Here is a 21,915-nt window from a genome sequence, read left to right on the forward strand (position 1 = left end):
ACACTTCTCAAAAAAAATAAAGGTGTGTCCAAACTTTTGACTGGTACTGTACAGAAGTTGAATCTTAAATGTAGGCCAGTCTGTAGTCTCCATCCACACACCATTGCTCAGTGTTGTAATTATTCAAATGAGATCTTACTTGACCTGATGCTTGCTGCATCTTTTATACCTGATATGTGAAGACAATGCCTGAAAAGATTATGTATGTCAAAACGCTGTATAGACCAGAAGGCTTGAGAACGCCTGGAGAACACCATGGTTTCCCTTACCAGTGTCACCTTTGACCTGTGTGATAGTTTAAAACTATGTTAAAACACTGCCATGAAAAAAATAGATGATTGTCTATTGACATTTTTGGAGAATAGCTTATCGCTGCCAATGCCAGTGAGTCACTGCATGTATAGGCAATGTTCCCTCTCTGCTGGTTTGGTCCCACCGTCATCTGTATGGATCGTCCAAAAAAAGAGGTGATGGTAAATAGCATCATATTGACTAGGAGGAATCAATGCAAGATATTGGAGTCTGTCTGGATGGGGGGTGGGGTGGGTAGTAGCTGGACTCCCTATGGCGGAAAAAGAAGACATGACAATAATGGATGCTGAGACACCAGGAGAGAGAAGAAAAACCGGGAGGGAGACCTGACCATTGGGGGGCTTTGGTGGTGGCCAGACATCATTGAATTGCGCTCAAACCCCCTGCCAATTGATGGGAAGAGGCAGTCTGTTCTTGGTCATGGAGACGTGACAGCCTCCTAAGGTTTTAGGGATATTGCTTTGTGTAGCTAACGCTGGTGGAAACGCGTGACTGGGAGAGGAGGAGGGAGAAAAGAAAACTATAGCGCTGCTGCAACTATCAGCACACCAGGAAGTTGAATGCCTTGAGGTTAATGAGGCAATCTGCATAAATTCATTTTGCCATCTGGATATAGAGATGCTTTGTGCCGATGTAATGTCTTAGTTTACGGAGAACTTTGCGTGTTTGGGATGGGGGGTGGAGTTCATTTGTGAGCAGTGGGAATACAAAAGACTACAGAAACCCTTTAAATGTCACAAGGTGTTTGGTCACATGGATGTGCTCTGTTGAGTTTCTCTGTTATCTTTCTCTGTTTCAGCTTCAGGTTTTTTTTTCAGTTGAAGGTGATTATTAGCCATAGTAATTACCTGTGTGGTTCTATTCTTGACTCTGATTGCAGAAGCTCTCTGGGAACTGGTTGGATTACATTTTGGTCATGGGAAGGATGAGTGAGGTGAATGATATTGATTGAAGGGATACTCTCAGGTGATCCTGCTAATGCTCTTCAGGGCTTTGGTTCACATCAGCAGACGACTGACCATGATACCGGACAGGGACTTTGTCTGATTATCAACGGATGGCATCGTTTATCAACTGCCTCTGCAAAATGTTTTTTCCCCTCTAAACCCTGGACAAAAAGGGGCCGTATATAACTTTAATGAGAACATGCTCGTACTGTCTGGCTCATTGTTTATCTGTTGTCTTGCAAAATGTTGCCGGAGGGGCTGCCCCTGTCTTTCTGATCTTATTGAGCTTGTAATGCTTTAAAATGACTGGTTTGGCATTATGGGAGATGACATGTGGCTAGCCTTGCTATAATCAGGCATGACAGCACAGTGATTTGACGTTGCCGCAGAATATTTTGGCTACGTTTTTTTTTCCATGTCATTTGCTAATTACTTGGCGCTGCAAATTTGGAGAAAAAGTAAAGAAATTTAGACCTGAATTAATTTATTTGAGATGCCTTTGAAGCTGGTGCGAAGAACAGGGTAACAGTGAATGGTGTTTTTGTGCAGGAGCAATCAAACTTTGTAGTTAGACTGGCAATCCCTCGTTTATGCACCGTCACTGTCTTTAACATGGACCAGCAATGTTACAGGCCAAATTCTCAGGAGAACGGCGTGTTCTTACTGCAGAGAGCCTGTGAAAACCCAAGTTCCCCTTTACTTCACTTTCAGTTCCAAACAACTTGCAGAGCGTTGCTCTAATTCTTATTCACGCTACCGGCATTTTGTTTTTCAGATTAGGCAAGAGATTACGGGGATCCCGACCATGAGGAGATGTCGTGGGCTCAATGAGGCGTCCCGTGCCTTCACCCCCTATCTGTGAGGAAAATGAACAGGCTCATTTGTATTAATGGGCTGATGTTATGTTAAGGGAGGGTGAGGGTGAATGAGGAGAAAGCCAGGGCCATCTTCTTTTAAAGTGTGAAGCATGTTCGATGTTCATCCAAAGTTGAATCTGAATTTGTAAAAAATGGCCGTTGCAGTGACTTTTTGACCACCAATTTTGCTTGCAACAGCAGTCTTCCTAGAAGCAAAGAACAGACATAAGCACCAGGATTCTATGTCCACAACTCTCCGTGTTCTACTTTCACAGGGATCCATTATGTTTATTTATATTTAACAGTCATCAACGTTAGACCCCATTAGTTCAATTACTTTTCATTCCTTGGTCAACACAGAGCATAGCATAGCACTGAAGTCAGAATTCTTTCCCTTTGTAATTCTATAGCAGACAGACAGCGTACTGGTATTTAGTTAGTATTTGCTGCCTGGAGCCAGTGGCTTGGGGCCCTGGACGCTCATTCAATTTAAGCTAAGAGTTAAGATGAGGGATTGACCTTTGTGTGTCTGACCCTGTTGCTCGCCCGTCTCGCCCTTATACATACCCTGAACCTTGAGGGGAGCCAGGTGTCTGGTGTGGTTCTCCTCTCCCCCTCTCTCTCGTTACATGGGAAAGCATTTATAATCGTCACGGCTGACCTTTTACTATTGTCACTTTCCCCCACAGTAATTAAACTTAAGGCTTAGTGACTCAGGCTTAGTGAGAAGGGATCTCTCAAATTGCTGAAAATGTGGCTTGAGCTTTTGCTTATTTTTGTGCTCTCTTCATCAAAGGGAACAAAGTTGAACTGAGCCGCAGAGTTAAAACCTGCAACTCAGCAATTCTGGGTTTTTTGAAATGGAACCAAATGAGTTTTTTTTTTTTTTTTTAGTATTCATTCCTGGAATATTGAATGAAACAAAGTGAACTCTTTCGAGTGAGAGTGACTTTGGCCCAGCTGCAAGCTACTGTTTGGTGGAGGATTGTGTGAGGATCTTGCCTGCTGAGAACGTGTAACACGGCGACCATAACGGGGGTCTGATCAGGTCAGGCCGCCAGAGAAGATTTCCCCTCCTGGCGTCTCGTTCCTAAAGCTCATATGGAAGTAGGAGCACCAGGAAATGGCATACATTCTTTCTGACCGATTCAAAAATAAACTGGAGTCCTCACTTCCTGTTGCTGGAGCGCAGATGGGGAGACAAGGAGAGGAGAGAAGGGGAGATGAGAAAAGAAAAGGGGAGAGAATTGGGTAAATGAGGCGGGAGAAGAGGAGAGACAAGAGGAAGAGAGGAGAAGAGAGAAGGGGAGATGAGGAAAGGAGAGCAGAGGAGGGAAGGGGAGATGAGAAAAGAGGAGACAAGGGTGTAGAAGAGGCAGGGGAAGAAGAGAGGAGAGGAGGGGCACAGGGGTGAGATGATAGAAATGCAGAGGAGTAGAGAAGGGTAGACATGCAGAGGAGATGGAGGGAGGGAGGGGAAAGGAGAAGAAGAGAGAGGAGTGGAGTGGCTTTGGGGGTGAAAAAAATCCCTCCACCGTTGAATCCTCAAGTGACATTTCCAAGGGTTATGTCACATGCTGTGCTTCCCGCTTTTGTAAAGGGGAGATTAAGGCCCCGGCAGTGCGGTTGCCAAGTCCATCCCCAGCCACGCTCCCACATCCTGTGGGCTCGGCGCGTTCCAATGTTGGGGGTCGGAGCGGCGTAGATCTGCTTGGACACTTCTGGTCTTTGCTTTCTTCTCCTCCTTCTTAAAAGAGAGTTTAAGTCGGGTCATAGGAAGAAAACGTGAAAGCTGGGCGTCTGGGGGGTTATTGTTTTTATCAGGGTCTATTCATTACTTAAGTATGTTACGCTTATTATCAATAAAAAGCTATGCTGTAGCTGAATAAAAATAAAAGATAGGCTCGAGTGATTTTGGATTTCCAGCGCTTACAGCATTCTTAGAGAGTTCTTAGATTTTGGAACAGTAGGGAAAATATCCTTTATTTTCTTATTTAGACGTGGTGCGTCTTAGTTTTAGTTCAGGGTTGGTGCATGGAGGTCTGTCTGTCTTTTCCCTTTATTATTTGCAGTTGTATATTGTTTTCTTTTTTATTGTTCTGGCTGAGTTGTTAGTTTTCTCTCTCTCTCATTTTAATTTTTTTTATTGAGTAGTGGAGGTCACTGTAATCAAGTTGAAACCATGTTATATGCTGGCGTCTCATTGGCTGCCAGAGTGAGTTTGGGGGAGGAGTTTCAGCACGATGTTGGCCCCTGCCGCCCCCCCCCCCCCCACTTCACTAACAACAAAAGAGAAGTTAAGACTGTTGCCCACCCCCCATCCCTCCCTCCCTCCCTCCTGGCACTGCTCCCCCTCTTCCTCCATCTCTCTCTCTCTCTGCCTATTGAGACCATAGGAGCATGCAGGCATTGGGAGGGAGGTACTGTGCTGTGCTGTGCTGTGCTGTGCTGTGCTGTGCATGCACGGCTCTCCTCTGGTGTATTCTTGGCTCGGAAGGACGTGGTTCTCCTGCCAGAAAAATAGATCCATCAGATCTGCATGTAATTATGTCGGAGTAAGAGTAACAATTTAAGATGTGTCTGAGAGAAACAGAACATGCATGGTGTGTTATTAAAAATCCTCTGGGTTTCTCTTTGGTGGGGAGGGGATGGAGGGGTTGGAGGTTTCCTGTCCACATGTTTTTGATATTCCTTAATTTATTGATTGTTTAAGCTTTGCCCTCCGTGTTATTTACAGTGTCGTGATGTATGCCGTGTGCGTGCTGGAGTGGTGCGGTATGGCCTCGTTGGAAGGATACTGAGATAATGTTTTATTTTGCATCCATTTCTTCAAAGTCCTTATATCTATCCATTTTTTTCTTCTCTTTCTTGTTTTGGCTGAATTAACTCAGAGAGTGAATAAACGTAGTGGCGAGTGGTGTGGTGTGGAGAGGAGAGCCGTAGCTGTGGCCTGACCACCTTTGAGGCGTTGCATCTGTGATCTGTTTCAGAGCGAAGTGAAGAGTATGTGGAGTGGGGGTAGGGTGGGGGGGGGGGGGGGGGTGCGATGGCGTGATTGATTTAATGGCCTCTTATCATTTTCATGCGCTGGGGATTTTTCGGTCGCCTCGAGTGCGGTGTGCAGTGGATAAATTGAGCAGAGAGAAAGGCTTGAAGCATGTCATTTCAGAGCACTGCGCAGAAGACAGAGGGACCAATTTGGCAATGACAGATCACGGACGGACCGACCACAGTCTGAGCATCTTAAGGGGATGTGTGTCTGAGCAGGTGGTTTGCAGCACAGCAGCACCGCAGCACCGCAGGGGACTGTGCTCTCACCTTCTCTCCCTGTATACCTCAGTCTTTGATAGACTTCAAAGACAACTCAGAGTTCTGTCATCTGCGTACATTGTCAGATGGCTCCGCAGTTGTCAGGTGTGTCAGTGGTGGACAGGACACTGAATACTGGAAACAGATGGACCACTTGTTGGCATGGTGTGGGAACAACCACCTCCTCTTAAATGTGACCAAGACAAAGAAGATGGTTGTGGATTTCAGGAGGGCCAGGACTAAGCTGAACACTATTTCTATCCTGGGGGAAGGAGTGGAGGTGCAATTTTCTTTGCAGCCATCGGTTGGGGCAGCAGCATCAGAGCCAGTGACTCTAAGAAACTGAACAAACTGATAAAGACGCTAGATCTGGTTGTGGAGAGAAGGATGTTGCACAAGCTGTTCAAGAAAATGGACAACACTACACCCCCCCCCCCCCCCCCCCCCCTAGATACAACACTACACTCCCCCTACACAATCTACTGGACAACACTACACTCCCCCTACACAACCTACTGGACAACACTACACTCCCCCTACACAACCTACTGGACAACACTACACTCCCCCTACACAACCTACTGGACAACACTACACTCCCCCTACACAACCTACTGGACAACACTACACTCCCCCTACACAACCTGCTGGACAACACTACACTCCCCCTACACAACCTACTGACGACTGTGTCTTCAGTCAGAGGTTCCTTCAGCTCCGCTCCAATAAGGACCATTACAGGAGGTCATTCCTGCCCACAGCAGGAGCCATCTGCAGTGACTACCCTCTGTGCTTGGACTTGGCTCCTGACCGGCAGTGCTCAGTGCACATCTTACATTTAATTTGCACATTAATAGCAATATCTTGCCTTAAAGTTAAAGTATTTTTATTCTATTTATTTTATCTTGTATAGTAATAGTACTCTATCTATCTTTTTTATCTATCTATCTATCTACCATGGAACGGCCTCCCTAAAGGAGTGTGTGTGCTGCGTGTGTCTGTGTGTGCAATTAGATGGTCCATCAGTCATCTTTGGAGGGGTGTGGAGCTCACCCTCTCTCTTTCTCTCTTTTTCTTTCTCCCTCTATGCAGGTGTTTGGCGTCGTATTGATGAAGAGGCACACAAAGAAAGGAGAAGCTATGTGGCTACTGGTTGCAGTCATCCGCGAGTGTCAGAAACTCCCTATCACTTCAGAGGCTGAAAAATGCTTTAGAGCAAAGGTTCCGGTGAGTCATACTCAAAATCTGTCTTTCTTTTTGTTTCTTTCTTAATTCCTCTCTCTCTCTCTCCCTTCCTCTCTCTTTCTCAGTCTTTGCACACCTGCATGGCGCTCTTCTAAACACCCCATAAGGGACTTGAGTCACTCGCTAATGCTTTTTAGGCATTAGTGTTCTCTCACAGGCCCTTTCCCTTTTCTCAGTGTACAGAGAGAAGACTGAGCATAGAACGAGGAGAGAGATGGACTAATGTTAGTTAGTATGGATGAAAGAGATGGACTAATGTTAGTTAGTATGAAGGGGCAAGAGAGATGGACTAATGTTAGTTAGTATGGAGGGAGGAGAGAGATGGACTAATGTTAGTTAGTATGGAGGGAGGAGAGAGATGGACTAATGTTAGTTAGTATGGAGGGAGGAGAGAGATGGACTAATGTTAGTTAGTATGAAGGGGCAAGAGAGATGGACTAATGTTAGTTAGTATGGAGGGAGGAGAGAGATGGACTAATGTTAGTTAGTATGGAGGGAGGAGAGAGATGGACTAATGTTAGTTAGTATGAAGGGGCAAGAGAGATGGACTAATGTTAGTTAGTATGGAGGGAGGAGAGAGATGGACTAATGTTAGTTAGTATGGAGGGAGGAGAGAGATGGACTAATGTTAGTTAGTATGGAGGGAGGAGAGAGATGGACTAATGTTAGTTAGTATGGAGGGAGGAGAGAGATGGACAGGTATGCTGAGTTAGTGCACCATTTGTATCCCCCTGACTCAGGGAATTAAACCCTCCTTCTGGGCATAATGTACTTTGACGGGTGCAACTCATAGTAACCCTAATAAAACTCAATATCCATTGGCCACATTGCTGTGAGATGGAATCCTTTTCAGTGAGGAGAATAGTGTTCATTGCTGGTGCTTGCCTGAAATGAAGCCATTCCAGTTTTTCCTTTGTTATGTTTTCTCTAAATGGTTTTGTAGTGTATTGGTCTATTTATCTTTCAACGTTATCGTTCCCACTCCCTTTCGTTCTTCAAATGCTGTGCCCCCTCCTCCTTCCCCTCTCCCTCCCCCTCCTCCTCCTCGTGGCCTTCTGTGCCATCCTCCATCTCTCCCTCTTCCTCTTTTCCCTCGTCCTTTTTCACGCTTTCTCATGTTTTTTTTGTTTCAGATTTAATAAGCGCTCAATGGGAGCTTTTATTTAGCAAGCTGTAACCTCTTCAGCTGTTGGAGCTTCCTGCTCTGGGGCTTTAAAGGCGCTTCTCATGCCCACTTCTCTCCACTTTATCTCCCTCTCTCCTCTCCTTTCTGCTTGGCTCTGTTCTCTATCATCATCTGCTCTGTGTTCTCTCCTCTCCATCTCCCTCTCTCCTCTCTCTCTCCTCTCCTCACTGTCTGTCTCTCTCCTCTCTCTCTCCTCTCCTCTCCATCTCCCTCTCTCCTCTCTCTCTCCTCTCCTCACTGTCTGTCTCTCTCCTCTTTCCTCCACTTGTGGAGGGTCTTTTTGTGAGGTACCGTTTTCTACACAGGTGTCTACAAAGCACTATGTAAGATCAGTCATTCATTAATAAATCAATTAATCCATCCATCCATCCATCCATCCATCCATCCATCCATTTCTCTCATCTCTCCTCTCCTCTCCTCTCATGCTGCTTGTTGGCTCCTGTCGTGCCAGCAGTAACGCTGTGGGCTTTGACGGTCCCTGCATGTCGGGTGATTTCCAGAGTCTGGCCAGACAAAAGAGGCTCTGCACAGAGGAGGAGTCGTATGAAAGGAGTCAGGCTTGTACTGCTACTCACTCTTACAATGGGGCCAACCTCCTCAGAGAACCCGCTGAACAAATAGCCCAATAGTCCCATTCTCTCTTTCTGTCTCTCTTTACTGACTCTTTATACTCTCTTTTTACTGTGCGTGTGTGTGAGTGTGAGAGAGACTGTTGATGGGTGTGTGTGTGTGTGTGTGTGTGTGTGTGTGTGTGTGTGTGTGTGTGTTTGTGTGTATGTGTGCATCAGTACACATCAGTGTGATCTTTTTTGTCACTTTTTTTCACTCAGGCTGTTTAGTTTTCCTAACAGTGATTTTGTTCCAACTAACACAGCCGTTAGATGTTAGAGGAAGTAGTAGACTCTGGGCCCCTGTAAAACAGTCAGCTGATGCTCAGTGGCTGGAGCCGGCCCTGGCCAGTAACAGCAGGGGATTTCCTCCCAGACCTACCCAACTGCAGGAGCCCTGGCAAGGGGCAGGTGGGTGGCCTCCCCTCCATACCTGCCCCATGGCTGGATATCATCCCTGCAGCTCATTAAAAGCTATGCTAATGTAGCTAACATCAATGGGGCTTTTACCTATAATGTGGAGTTTTCAGGCCTAACTCTTGAAAGAAAGTTCCCCGGATCCTCAAAGTGCTCTTAGTACAGCTGCACATTTACAGGACTACTGGGTGTAGTTCCAGCGCCGCTCAGTTTTGATGAAGGGAAAGAAAGACACAGAGGAGAAGAAGGGGAAGGTGGAGAAAGAAAGAAAAAAACCCCACAATATTTAGAGAACAGCCGTTTAATTCCCCTCTCCTTAGTTCAAAGAGCCGAGGTTCTGTTCTCAGACGGTCTTTGGGTTCACTCCTGCTGCACTCAGTCCCAGCGCTCCGACTGCTAGCCTGAGGGGCAGACAGAACAGCAGGAATCAGTTTTTATGGTCAGCACTAGAAACAACCTGCTCTTAAGGGGGTGGGTGGAGTGGGACTGAGCTCAGTGGAGGCTACGAGGGTGGGGGCGAGGAAGGGGGCCTTTCTTCCTGTCCTCTTACTTTTATGATGTCATAAATGCCTCCACTTCCTTGCCTGGCCTGAGGTAGGGTTTGAATGGCAGTACCTGTTCGGTAATTGTCGTTGCGTTTGGATTGTTCCTCCTATTTGACTTGACAGCACAATTCCCCGTGGTGCAGAGCCTCTGGACGCCTGGTAAAAGGGAGAGGGATTTTTAAGCGGCCCTTCACCGCACAGTGTGAAAAAGAGTGTGAGTTTCACTTTCTCTTTTTTTTGTGGCCTGTTCCTTCAATCAGGGGCTGATAGAGATTGGGCACTGTCTCAGTTATACAATGAGCTTCACACCACTAAGAGTGTGGACATCAGAGCCAGCTTCTTTTGTTTTTGTCAAAGGGGAAAACACAGGTGGGGTGGATGTGCAGAGTGTATGGTCGGTGTAAGGAGTCACTTCACTAAAAGTGTGTGTTCTGAATACTCCCCTACTTCGCATACACACACAGACACACACACAGACACACACACACACACACACACACACACACACACACACACACACACACACACACACACACACACACACACACACACACACACACACACACACACACACACACACACACACACACACCCCACAACCCCCCCTCCTCCATCTCCTTAAGGAACCGGGAGCAATGCATACACACCAACATGGCACACAATTCCAGAGAGTTAAGGAGTTAAAGGAGAACCTCCTTGCCTGTCATCCAAAGTGGGCCAACACTTTTCTTCCATCCTTTCTTTCTTTTCTTTTCTTTCTTTTCTTTTTTTCATCATCTGTGAGGTCGACCTGCCTCTTCCCCGAGACTTTACACTCATTAACTCTGTGAGTCGTTTCACCCCTCTAAGCCTTCACTGGGAAGACTTCGTCAAGGCTTCCAGAGCTTTTCCTTTTTCTTTAGCGTCTCTTATCAACCAGCCATTGTAGCCGCTGAGCGGTGACACTTCCAGGCTCTGTGTGTGTGTGTGTGTGTGTGTGTGTGTGTGTGTGTGTGTGTGAGTGTGTGTGTGTGTGTGTGAGGGATGAGTACAGCTTCTTTTTACACCTATGCGTAGATGAAAGAGGCCTAAAATAGCAGCGAAAGCCCCTGAGGCGATGTGGTGGAGAAGGAGCTGGAGTTTTGGAGGGTGGATGGGTGGAGAGATGAATGCATATTTTAGCTGGAGATTGTATTGTATTTTCTAGGGGTAATCTGAAGTCGGAAAGAAGACGCTCTGAGAAGGCTGTTGCCCCATTCTCCTTCTCTCTCTCCCTCTCTCTCTTTCATGTTTTAGCCTTTCCTGATGACTTCCCACAGCTTGGACCACAGGCCGGTGTTAGGATTTCAGATGGCTGATTCAATTAGCCTCATAATAGATACATAGATTTCAGATGCACCCAGCACTGGGCTTGCAGATTCCAAGGATAATGAAAACTGAACAGATGAAAGAGAGAGAGTGAGAGACAGACAGACAACAAAAACCCTGAAACAACAAACAACCAAAAATATTTGAATCCGTAATCCATCGCCCTCCTGTTGTGTTCTCGCCGAGCAGGGCATAGCTGAGCTCTGGTGGATTCACTCATACAGTATGCCAGAGTTTATTAGGGGGTGATTGAGTTAAGCCTTTCCCCTGCTGTTTGGTCCCCAACAGTCTCTATCAGATTAGGACCATTAGCCACTTCACCTCTCATAAGTTCCCTCTGCCTAATGTGGTGGGTGGCCTGACCTGAGTTATCCAAGAACCGAGACTCTAAGGAAGTCACTGATTTACACTGTTCACACTAGGATTTTTACCATCTAATGCAGTGTTGCTGCTCTCAGCATATTCAAGGTTTTAAATATCTTTAGTGAGATATTAAAATAAAAGTTCCCACATTTCCTAAGCTACACAAATTATTATAATAATTATTTAGTTGTAGCCGTTGGTCTTAGGACAGTATCAAGCAAGTGGGTTGTGCTGTACGGTGTATTAATTCAATATTAATTCTAGAGTTTCAGGGATAGTTCAGAGCAAAAATGATTACTTTTTCGATACAGTTTTTTATATTTTTGATCAGTCATGAACATGTTGCATGAAAGTGCACAAACTTCTCTTCTCTGGAGTTCTCTTTACTCACAAACATTTCATGGTGTCTGGATCAATAACAATCTCTAGCCATAAATTATTGCTTTGCTTACTAGTGCACAAAGCACTCTGAGAAAACCGTCATCTTAGAGCTCTCAGAGCCCTCTCTCCTCTGTGGATGTTCAGAGAAACCCAGTGGTTATCTGGCCATCAGAGTGGTGTAGAGAAAAGCCAGTTAGACTGACTGCATGCGAAAGGGTCACAGAGGCCCCTGAACTTAACGGTTTCAGGAAACGAAGCGTCTCGCTCTTAATAGAAACCGAAACTGCGCCGAACCAGACGAAGCCAAAATGAGAGAAACGCACACACACACACACACACACACACACACACACACACACACACACACACACACTTTCAACCTCAGCCAAGTTTAGTGACCAACATGCTTGTGCGAACATGCACCCCATCCCTTGGCGAGGCTCTGTGCACAACCAGTGCTGTGGAGCCACATGTTAGTGGTTCTATGCAAGAACATACCCAGCTTGAGTCAGGCTTTTTAAGCAGACTTTCACCAGTGTCCTCGACCGCTAAGTGCAAAATTGCACTTTAGTATAACCTCAGTCCCTGATTGCCTTTGATTTTGAAACAGATCTGGCCCTACTGCTGTCTCTCCTCTCTGGGTGTGTCTGTCTCTCCTCTCTGGGTGTGTCTGAGCCACTGCTTTATCTCCAGAAGCTGGACTGCAGAGGAAAGCAGCGATTCTGTCAGCAGGAGCAGCGGGAGCACTGGCAGACAGAACCCAGTCTTTCTGCTTACTGGCAGTGTCCATCCGTCTTGACCCGGTGTGGATAAGATATCTGCCACAACCCGCACCGCCCTCAGCTTGGGCTCCTTCCCCAATCAGTCACCTGACGGCGGCTGGAGCCGGTGAGAAAGCGCCCGATGCCTGGCGCCACGGAGCGAGTGAGAGCTGGTGATTACTGCTGAGTCACAGTTTATGTCAGAGTTAGCATCGTTAAACCAGGGCTTTATCTGTCCGCATATACCAGCAATAAGAGCGGTCACGCTGCAGCACTTGTCCTTGTTACATTACCTGTGATTCAGTCAGATCAAGATTTCACTTTTGGTATGTGCCAGTTTGCACATCTGTTTGAGTTTGATGAAAAAATGGATAAAATAACAAATTGGAGATAACAGCCTCCAGGTTTCTTTGATCTCTGCTACTGTAAGAGTTGCTCACACTGTTGCCACAATTATATTCCTGAATACTTGCAGTCATTTTATGGGAAAGTGTACATATACATACATACTATATGGACTAGAGGAGTGTTCTCAGTCTTTTGTGGCATGTAGGCACCAGATTGACCACATCAGTCGGGACTCCCCTTTGACATCACTTTTGTGTCCCTGGCCTCCTACTCCTCCCCCTGGCGCTCCGCTGAGTAGACGGCCCTTCCCCAAACGACAACAGCATATCATTGGGCTGGATAAATGGCCCCGTGTGCAAGAGCTGTTTAAGTGAGCAGTATTTCTGGGTCGCTCGCTCGCTCGCTCCCTTTGCCTCTCTCTCTCTCTCTCTCTGTGTTCCTCTCTCTTTCTCTTTCCCGGGCCGCAGGGGGCTTTCTTTCCCTGAGGTGTGCCACAATTCCTGGAATCTCCACACACACAACCCACACAAGATGGTGACCGCTGAGGCATTTTCAATTGATGCCCTCAAAAACAGGCCCCTGAGAGCCTGAAAGCTATTACAGAAGTATATGTGACACACACACACACACACACACTCACATGCTTAGGCCCAGCCCTTAGCAGACCACCCAGGATGTAGGCATGTGATTGCAGCCCAACGCACAAACAGTGGTAACCGACACGAGAGCTCGGAAAAGGGACGCAGCCACTCTTCTTTTGTGGCTGGGCACCAAGGCAGACACTGTTACATCACTTCCCGTGAGCTTCACAGGATGTATATTCACCCCTGAGAGATTTGTCCCCTTCTCAGTCACTTTTACAAATCTCCTGGAGGAAACAGAATTGTCTGGTCTACTCCTCAGAAATGCCCTGTGTGAAACTACACAGTCCATTATAGAGCCAGCCTATCCCTTTTTTAAGATATTCTCAGATATTCCTGAGTGTGCTTAAGCTATTAGTAGGTCTTCACATACTGGATGTTTTATTTTACAAGGTAATTTGAAACCTGCCTGTACCTTTCCTCTTCAAAGTAAAATTAATGAAAAAGGTACATTGATGTCTGGAAATAAATGCATTATTATTAGGGCTGTCAATAGATAAAAAAAAATTAACTAATTAATCGCACATTTTGAAATTAATTAATCGCGATTAATCGCGATTAAAAGTTTTTTTTCTTCTTAAGACTAAATCTTATAAATTAACGAGTAATCACTTTATACTGCGTGTATTTTAGACACTGTTGTTTAATTGTAGATTTTTTTTAAAACACAATGGTGCCCCTCGACGGTAAATCGTAAGAATTTCCCCTGAAGCAATTCGAATCACCTCAATCAGCCCACTGTCCTCAACTATGTTGATGGGCCGACAGTCACCGGCAACCCAAATGGCAACCTTTTCACGGACTTGTCTAGTTATTTTCCTAGAGAAGTCATGGAGTGTGGGTTGGCGATCATCTAACCTGGGACTGCTTTCTGTCAGGTGCTTTGCATTAAGGTGATAACTTCAAGACGAGCTGCTTCTGTGATAGCTAAATTCAGCTTGACAAATGCTACATACAACTAGTTTTGTCGATTGTTCCGTCATTTTGGCTCTTAAACAGAGACTTTTCGCCCAACAATCCCTCAGCTCTCTCCATCTTCAACTACCACAGTGGTTCTCAAACTTTTTCTGTCTTTCCCCACTTTGAACAAGGGGGGCTATTCAAGCCCCACCTGTCCCTCATCGCTCCCATAAAATGTTAGGCCAAGTCTGGCCTGATGTAATTCCCAATCCTCTCCCCACCTCATCTCCGCCTCGCTTCCTGTCATAACTTCATGTCCTATCCAAATAAAGGCATTTAAAAAAAAAAAAAAAAAATTATTATTATTTTTTTTAAGTTGCGTTAATTGCGTTAAAATATTTTATCGCGTTAATCGCGGCCGCATTAATCGCATAGATTAACGCGTTAACGCTGACAGCCCTAATTATTATATATTATTTAATGAGCAGCCATCAGTGTCTTGTTATAGCTTCTGTTTGGTGGGGGGGGGGCTGTGTGTATGCATGTGCTTGTATGTGTGTGCGCGTATGCGTGAGTGTGTGCATGGGTGTATGCATGTGTGTTTGGGCGTAGGGGTGTTCGTGTGGTATCTGTGCTGTGTATCCACCGTGTCTCACGTTGCCGGCCTTTATTGGAGTTGAGAGAGCGTCAGCTCGAATCAGTCTGCGCTCTCTCCCCACAGGCCAGACACAAGACAGAATACCACAGAATGTTCCTCTCTGTTTCCCATGGTTACGCACACTACTTCAGATAATCCCTCCCCCCACGCTCCCAAAAAATTGACAAGTGCATGTGCGCATTCACACACATACACACACTCTCACACACACATACACACAAACAACACACATGCAGAAAGATAGCCTGTGGATGAATGCAGAGCTACAGCACTGTGTCACACTCACAACACCCACCAGCCAACACACACACACACACACACACTCAACCACACTCACATTAACACGGAGGTACAATACACACTCTAACTGAGCTAAATTATACTGTGTTCACACACACACACACACACACACACACACACACACACACACACACACACACACACACACACACACACACTCATGGGCAGAGTGAAAAGTGGGGCCAGCCAGGTTATTCATTATTCTCTGTGATGCATGACGTGCCAGTCGAGCCCTGCTTTAAGTAATGAGTATCACTGCTCAGAGAGGTTCTGCTGTCGCTTGCTCCAGTTTTATTGGGTTCAAAGTCATCCCATAAACTAAATAATGTATTGCACCACAGCACGGGAAGTGAAAGTTCATCTGTCAGTGACTGTGGATTTTTCTCTCTCACACCACACACACACACACAGAGACACACTCTAACATTTCCAGTGGCCTGGGCCTGCATGTTGCTCTGAAACAGAGCCTGGGAGAGCTAATTTGAAAAGACAAGTGTAACTATTAGCTCTGGGTTTAGCGTCGGTAAAGCATTAACAGGGGAAGGCGGAGCACCGAGCCCTCCGATTAGTAGGGTCTCTGCTGATGAATTCCCATTTTACGTAATGACTAATGCGACACAATTAGGCCTTTGTATAAAATTACAATTCTGTGACTCATGCGCATGTTTACGACTGTGTGGGTGTACTTTCTGTGCCTGTGTGTGTGTGAGACTGTGTGACTGTGTGCGTGTTTATGGGCTGTTGTCATGTGTGTGTGTGTGCATGCCTGCATCTGTGTGTGTGCATGTGTGTTATGTGAATTTGTGCGTAAGTGTGTGTGCATGAGTGGTGTCTGTATTCGTGTGTGTCTGTGTGCCCATGTCCGTGTGTATTGTGTGATTTTCATCCCCCCACTGAGTATGGTGGCCCTCTGGGCTGTGCCCCCTGTGTAATGTCAAGACTCTCCAGCCCTCAGCGTGGCCTTTCATTCAGTAGTGATCTCTATGATCCCCCGCACCCACCCCACCCGACACAATGGCAATATTGAGCCCTCTGGGTGGGGGTCCCACTCCCCTAACCCCCGGCTCCCCATTGCCCCCACTCCTCCCCGGGAGCCAGGGCTGGGCCAGGCCTAGATTAAGGAATGCCTTTCCAGTACTCCCGTTGCCATGGAGAAACACTCTCTTTCTGTCTTTCCCTCCCTTGCTCTATCTTTTCCCCTTCTCTCTTTCTCTCTATCTCTCTCCATGGACAAACACTCTCTTTCTGTCTTCCTTCTCTCTCTCTCTCTCTCTCTCTCTCTCTCTCTCTCTGTCTCCCCCTTCGCGTCCTCTCCTCAATTCAAGCCCCTTCGCCTGCTTCTCATTTCAGGCCTTGTCGGGGGGCCCTTTCGTGTTTTTTTCTTCACGCCGCACCATCAATACCAAAGGGGGCGCATTAATTTGGATTTACAATTATAATGTCCAATTATGCGCCTCTGATTCCCCCCCCCCCACTGCTGTAAGAGGGTTATTTGCGCCTCTTGATACACGTACAGTAGGGGGGGCGTGGGTGTTTCAGTGTTACAGTTATTCTGTGTCCTCAAAGGCAGGTGATATCACCAGCCACTAATTAGAGCATCAGCCAGGTTCAAACATGGCATACAGAAAGGTTCGGGGAAGTGTCCTTAGCATTAAGCTAAAGCTGTTTTGGTTGTTGTGGTGAAGTGCATATAGGCTCGAATACAGGTTAGTATGTTAGCTTGGTGATTTATATGCTATATTCTTAGCTAACAAGTTTGGCCAGCTGTTTTTTCTAATGATTACACTGAATGGTCATGACCAGAGTTCTTAGGTAACAGGTTTTGTCATGTCTTAATGTTTTTTTTAGAGATTATGTTCACTTTGCAGATTCTTATAATGGTTACAGTAAGTTATACTGGCATTTTAAATCTGTATTTCATGTAACATATATGCAGGTTTTAAAGGTCTTGTGAGTTTTTAAGTCGATCATAGCGCTGGGCTGTGGAGTGGCCCATTGAGGGCACAGAGGCAGTGAATTCTGTCCCGCCAGCATGACATCATCCTTCCTTCATCTCGCTGTCAACTGGCCTGTCAGAGGCCATTCATGAGGAGCAATGACCTGCAAAGCACAATGGTGTGTGTGCGTGTGTGTGTGCGTGCGTGTGTGTGCGTGCGTGTGTGTGCGTGCGTGTGTGTGCGTGCGTGCATGTGTGTGTGCGTTCATGTGTGTGTGTGTTTGTGTGTGGAAGGTGACACAAAAGGAGGACAAACAATAAAAGAAAACTGTGCATGGGGATGCGGATGACTGGGAGACCTTCCCCTTTTGGCTGGCAGATTATACTTCTTCACAGAGTCCCTGTCCTTATACTTAAATTACACAGAATGCCTATGGCTGTTACTCATAGTGTGTGTGTCTGTCTGTGTGTGGGTGTGGGCGTGTGAGAGATAGAAAGAAAGAGAAAGAGAGAGTCTTGTGTGTGTGTATGCGTGTATATCTTTGTGAGAGAGAGTCTTGTGTGTGTTGTTTTTTTATTCATCTCTCCTTGTTCGTGGCACCTCTTTTGGTAGTTGATCTGATCTGAGCGCAGTGTGAGACGACGAGGGCAGATGTCTGGCTTTGAGCGCGCACATGTAGATCATATAGCGAGCTGCTGGAATTCTGTGGCGGGGCAATTAATTCACCAGCGAGACCCGTCAGCACATTGCTGCTGCTCTCTGTCATTGTCTCTATTCAATGGAACTGTCTCTCTTTGCCCCCCCTCTCTCTTTATCTCTTTCTCTCTCTGTCTCTCTCTCTCTCTTTGCCCAACTCTCTCTTTATCTCTTTCTCTCTCTGTCTCTCTCTCTGTCTCTCTCTCTCTCTCTCTTTGCCCCCCCCCTCTCTCTCTTTATCTCTTTCTCTCTCTGTCTCTCTCTCTTTGCCCCTCCTCTCTCTTTATCTCTGTGGATGTCTCTTTCCCCCTCCCACCCTTTCTCAATGAGCGAAAGAGTTTGAATTTAAATTAAGCACTATGACAATAAACTGTTTCATGTAGTCGCTATATAGTTTTATATATTTTACTATTATAATTCTTTATTTGTTGTATTTTGTAATATATTCCCAGGCAGAATAGCATTCTGTAATAAAGATGTATTTGTGTTTACCAGTTATAGAGACGTGTGAGCTGCCTAAGTAACATTTGAATGACCATGATTGTTACTTGTGTTAAGTGTTGCAGTGAGATTTGAACAGGCTGGAGTTTTTCAGGAAGGGTTGTGTAATTTTTAACTTTAATAAATCAGGCTAGCTGGCTATGCAAACAAGCTGATCAAACACGCTAGGAGACGCCGAGACTGAGGAATACACGGTGACACAAGGTGCATTTATTCTGAGGGAACGCTTTTATCTTCAGGGTGTGCTCCAGAGATGAGCTGATAAATAAATGAGAGGATGCTGTGTGTGTGTGTGTGTGTGTGTGTGTGTGTGTGTGTGTGTGTGTGTGTGTGTGTGTGTGTGTGTGTGTGTGTGTGTGTGTGTGTGTGTGTGTGTGTGTGTGTGTGTGTGTGTGTGTGTGTGTGTGTGTGTGTGTGTGTGTGTGTGTGTGTGTGTGTGTGTGTGTGTGTGTGCTGTCGAGTGGGTTAGATAAATAATTTGCCGGATATGTATTTCTCTTATTTTCTACATTTCTGTCTTTCCATCTCCTCTCTGTTGCTCAGTCGCGTTCTCCATCTCTCTCTCTTCCTCGCTCCCTTTCTTTCATGTTCTCTTTGTCCATCTCTGTCTCTCTCTCTCTCTGCTGTAAATGGCACTAGCCCTGTGTCTCCTCATGCTGCCCTGGCTGAGTGGAGATGAGAGGGCAAAGCCGAGAGCCTCCTCCACTGAAGAGGCCGCGCTGAGAGCAGGGACATGCATCACACACAGACAAATACACACGCACACGCACACACACTCAGGCACAGTCACATGCATGACATACACACAAACCCACACACAGGATCACACAAAGTTCCAGAAATGAACACACTTGACACAGATGCTGATATGAACAAGCCTCTCTGCAGCACCACTGGAGGTGAATGAAGAACGTGCTGCATTTAGAATGGCAACTCACTAAGTAGTACAGTATAAAACCAACCTTACATTTTCTGCTGTCTTCTATGTGCTTTCAGGTGCTCTCCAGAGACAGACAGGGAGGAGGACGAGGAGGATGAGGGTAAGGGCATCATGGGAGGAGGAGACCTTCACTTTGATCTGAACCTGCTTCACTTTATGAGTACTAGAGATGCTCTGGGCAGGGGCTGGTGTCTACTTGTGTTAAAGGGAACATGCTGCAGAGTTTGCCTGGCAGGTGGTCGTTCGGTAGGCTGTCTAAGCAGTGGTGCATAAGCAAAGTAGTCCTAGGAAAGAGCACAGCATAACACAGCACAGCGCAGCATTGCACAGCACAGCATAACACAGCACAGCACAGCACAGCACTGCACAGCACAGCACTGCACAGCACAGCATAACACAGCACGGCATAACACAGCACAGCACAGCATTACACAGCACAGCACAGCATTACACAGCACAGCACAGCACAGCACAGCACAGCAGACTGAGCCTCAATAAAAATCCTCTGTCCCTCTGATAATGCGATTTTTCTTAACTTAAGTTGGTGCAAATAAAGCAGCAGCACCATTCCATGCGCAGCACCATTTTGAATGAGCTTGGCCACTGTGATGCACGGGTTGAGAGGAATCTGCCATCCTGAGTCAGAACAGAATGTTCATACACTCATAGACACACACAAATACTCTCACCCACAGCTCCCCAACAGCCTGCCGAGAGATGTGCCACTCTGTTGGAGATGTAACCGCCATTGACGGCTGTTACTCAAAGAAAGCCATACTTAATCACTCTAGTTACAGTGTGTATGTGAGTGGACAGTTTGGTGTTGGTTTATGGTCTGAAAACCAGGGATGTACACAGACTCCAGACTACTGGAGGCTCTTTTTACACTAGGGGGGTCACACTTCAAGACTGGCTTGCACTGAGGTAGGGAGTATGGAAGATGGCTGACATGTTCATCTCTCTCTCTCTCTCTCTCTCTCTCTCTCTCTCTCTCTCTCTCCCACCCTCTATGTCTGTCTCTTTTCTCTCTCTCTGTGTACGTCTTTCTTACACATTAATATGATAATAAATTAATTGTATTTGAATGTGTTGGGACCGAAGTACTGTTAAAACTCTCTCCATCTCTCATTTGCTCTCTGGAGCTTATGTCATGCTCACACACACACACACACACACACACACACACACACAAGCATGTTTTGGTGAACATTCAACGCTGTCGGTGAGTTTGATATGAAGTGTATGAAACCATCGACCGTTGATTGTACCCCACGGCCTGTGCCTTCACCGCCTGAATACCAGTGCATTGGACCGGGAATATCACCAACCTCAACACCTCTGGTAATGTGTGAAAGATAAAAACAGGAGGAAATGGCTTGAAGTGTGTGTGTGAGAGAGAGAGATAGGGATACAGTAGACATGAAGCTGTGAGAGAGCAAGAGGGATAGAGAGTATGCATGTGTGTGTGCGTGCCTCAATGTGTGTGTGTGTGTGTGCGTGTGTGTTCCCTTCCATATTCAGGATAAGAATGCCCTCCTGTTAAAAGGTCACAATCAACATTCATTGCTGTCGGTGGGTTTAACACAGTGGAAAGCTCACCGAACAATGAGTGCAACTGTGTCCCAGATTCCCTCAGACTCGCTCCTCTCCCTCTCTTTTCTCGTCACATCACAGAGCCCTATCACCGGCAGATGCCTTTTATTTATTTATCTATTTATTTATTCCTCAGTTTATCCTCCTCTCCTGCGCGCCCTGACTTCACGAGGCTGGTTTTCTTCAATATGGGGTGGTGGGAGGCGTAAATAGATGTGTGGGCTCGGGCCTTACCCTCCCCTGACTGGTGTAATTGGAGGTTGTGTTGTTCATGGGGGGGGGGGGGGTAGATGGAAACGGAGGATGAATGTGTAATCATCTGGGTTTTATCTTCATCTGGCCGCCTTGTTCTGTTCTTTTGTTTGTCAAATTATATACCGTGTGTGTATGTGTGTGTGTGATTGTACGACTGCAGGCCGGGGGGCTAAATGGCCTATGCTTTTCCAGCGCGGCCTCAGCTGTCGCTTTTGTTGTTGACACCCCTCCTCTTCCTCCAAATTTTTGTTTCTATGTGTGTGTGTGTGCGAGAGATAGAGAGAGAGAGAGAGTACCAGTGGCAGCAACTCTGATTGGGCCCACAGCTCGCTATCTTAGTCATTCACACTGACTCATCTGCACCATATGTCTAGCTAGCCAGTAGCATCACTTCCTCCATTCTTCACCTGATCCATGTGACCTTTGGGCTGGGAGGATCGTTTCTGGGTCATTGGGTTATGCATGCTCTCAGGCACGTTCACGTTGGTTAGCCTCATAAGAATGGGAGACTTTGAAACCCAGACAGGTGAGAGCTTCTTAACCTGGAGAAGACTCTGATCAGGAGCGTGTCAGACAAAAAGCTTTGCAGACTTTATAGGCCATGTTGATGCAAAGGTAGAATAAAATGCACAGACTTCAGAGTAGAGTTATGGATTTTTGCACAAGCTTTAGCAGCCTCTTAATCATTAAAAAAAAGTGAATGTTTTCTAAACATTTAATAATATTTCTATTTTATGAAACACATAAAGGATATAGTTCTTCACTGGCGAGGCAACACACACCTGAGCAGGGATTAATAAGGTCAATTGTAGGCTGGTGTTAAAATGCATATTTAAATATAAGGGATCTTTTTTTCAATTCATCTGCA

The 21,915-nt window shown here is 46.1% G+C and overlaps 1 long non-coding RNA gene across 1 annotated transcript in view; it reads left to right on the forward strand.

Annotated features, from left to right (window-relative positions):
- LOC116218368 overlaps window positions 1-21,915 on the forward strand; it is a 34,922-nt gene that overhangs the window by 3,161 nt on the left and 9,846 nt on the right. The window contains exons 2-3 of the long non-coding RNA XR_004162806.2: window positions 6,518-6,652; window positions 19,256-19,299. This is a non-coding gene — a long non-coding RNA (uncharacterized LOC116218368). The remainder of the gene's footprint in view (window positions 1-6,517; window positions 6,653-19,255; window positions 19,300-21,915) is intronic.

This window comes from Clupea harengus, chromosome 22 (assembly GCF_900700415.2).
Source record: "Clupea harengus chromosome 22, Ch_v2.0.2, whole genome shotgun sequence".
NCBI classification, from domain to species: Eukaryota; Metazoa; Chordata; class Actinopteri; order Clupeiformes; family Clupeidae; genus Clupea; species Clupea harengus.